Below are 2,392 nucleotides of genomic sequence, written 5' to 3'. Positions count from 1 at the left end.
CTATTGGACGACGGGTCTGGGTAGGGAGAGACAATTCTGGGTATGGACCTTACCGTAGCATCAGTAAACGTGAGGGGAATGTGGGGCAGGGCTAGGAGGGGGGCCATTCTACATTATCTACGGTCCCTGAAAAAGGACGTTTACTTTTTACAGGAGTGCCACTTGCCATACTCCCTTGGTCGAGAGGATCTGGCTAGGGACTGGGAGGGACACTGCTTCTGGTCCGGAAGCAATGTTAATAGGTGCTCAGGAGTGGTTATCCTCCTAGGTAGAAAGAACATAGAGGTGCAGGAGGCCCGAGAAGTGGTCCCGGGACGACTCCACTATGTCGATGTTGCATATGGTGGGGCGGCGGTCCGGCTGATCAATGTGTACGCCCCCACAGGCTCTCCGGAACGTGTGGAGTTGCTAGAGAACGTGGCAGCCTTGCTGCTAACACGAAGACACATCGTCATGGGGGGTGATTTTAATTGCCCTCTAACCCTGGCGGACACGCGGCCAGTCGCCGGATGTCGAAAGTTGGACCCCTCCTCTAGGAGGCTGGGGGCTTTGGTTGGAGATTTTGATTTGATTGACGCTTACCGGTCGTTACACCCAAAGCGACCAGGGTTCACGTGGTCGAGTTGTTTGGGAACCGCACACTCGAGGATTGATTTCCTCTTTGTCTCTGCCAAGGTTAAAGTGGAGAGAGTGGAAAACGAACCTTTCTCTTTTTCTGACCATAAGATGATAGCGGGGGGGCTCAGAATCCCAGATGGGCTGAGGTTGGGAAGGGGAATCTGGCGCATGAACTCGGGACTGCTGGAGGACAAAAAGGTGGTGGAGGAATTTGTCAGGCAGTACGAGGAATGGAGGAGCCTGCGGTGCTGCTTTGGCACGATAGCTGAATGGTGGGGAATGGTGAAGGGGCGAATTAAGTCCTTTTTCCAGTCCCAGAGTAGAAGGAGGAGCGTAGGGGTTGTGTTGCGGGGATTGAATGAGAGATTGGAGGGAGCATATAAACTGATGGAACTGGGATTCCCCGTCATGGGAGAAATAAAGCAACTAAAAGATAGGATCTCTGCGGTGTGGGAGAAGCAGGCCGCGCAACTTGCATTCAGGGCTCGGGTGAAGGCGGTCGAGGAGGGTGAGCGTTGCACACGTTTTTTCTTTAAGAAGTGCAGGAAAGCGGACAACACAATCCGAGAATTGGTTTGTCCCAGGTTAGGTAGACTCAAGAACACAGAGGGGATAACGGAGGCCGCCAGGGGTTACTACAAGGAATTGTACAGGAGCAGGCCGTCAGATGAGGGGGCGCGGAGCACACTGCTAGGGGGGGTAGATAGGGTTATTGAGGCTCCAGAGGAGATAAACAAGCATATCCAGAGGGCAGAATTGGATGAGGTGGTGGGGGGATTACGTCGGCACAGTGCACCAGGTTTAGATGGGATACCGGCCGAATTCTATGTTACGTTTTGGAGTACCCTCAGGGACGACATGTGGCAGATGTATAAGGAAATTACGGAGGAAGGCCCTGTGCCAGATTCAATGACTAGAGGGGTCATAACCCTTATATACAAGGGGAAGGGGGAGCGCAGCGACCTCGGGAGCTGGCGCCCGATCACCCTGTTGAACACCGATTATAAAATCCTGGCCAAAGTTATCGCGGCGCGTCTGGGGAAGGTGGTGGGGGAGGTGGTGGGGTCGGACCAGAAGTGTGCGGTTCCGGGCAGGCGGATATCCGATACCCTCGTTCTGTTGAGGGAGGTGGTGGAAACCACTGTGGAGAGGGGTAATTCATTGGGTCTACTCAGTTTGGATCAGGAGAAGGCATTTGATAGCATCTCGCACGATTATTTGTTCGCGGTTTTGAGGCAAATGGGGGTGGGGAAACAGCTTATAGACTGGATAGGGAAGCTATATCATAAGCTCACAGGTAGCCTGCTAATAAATGGAGTCCTCTCGGAAGGGTTTCCAATTGGGTCCGGTGTGCGGCAGGGGTGCCCGATGTCGCCGGTGTTATTCATAATGTGCGTGGAGCCTTTTTCCCAGGCTGTCAGGGGAAGTCGGCTGATTAGAGGGGTGAGCATGCCAGGGTGTGCGGAACCAGCAAAAATTGCAACGTATATGGACGATGTTGTCATTTTCTGTGGGAATGTTGCTTCAGTATGGGAGGCCCTAAGACTTGCGGATAGATTATTTTTGGCCTCAGGATTAAAGGTGAATGTAAGCAAAAGTGAGCTGCTGATATTCGGTGACCCCAGGTTATTTGAGGGCCGCCCGCCAGGTATAACGGTCCAGGGTGAGGGTATCAAAATCTTAGGAGTCACGTTCTATAGGGAGGACTCGGCGACTAAGAATTGGCGGGGAAAAGAGTGCATGGTGAGAGGCAGGCTGGCTGGTTGGGCAGACA

Source organism: Lampetra fluviatilis, unplaced genomic scaffold (genome assembly GCF_964198595.1).
Source record: "Lampetra fluviatilis unplaced genomic scaffold, kcLamFluv1.1 SCAFFOLD_491, whole genome shotgun sequence".
Classification (NCBI taxonomy): Eukaryota; Metazoa; Chordata; class Hyperoartia; order Petromyzontiformes; family Petromyzontidae; genus Lampetra; species Lampetra fluviatilis.
This window is presented reverse-complemented; position numbering follows the sequence as displayed.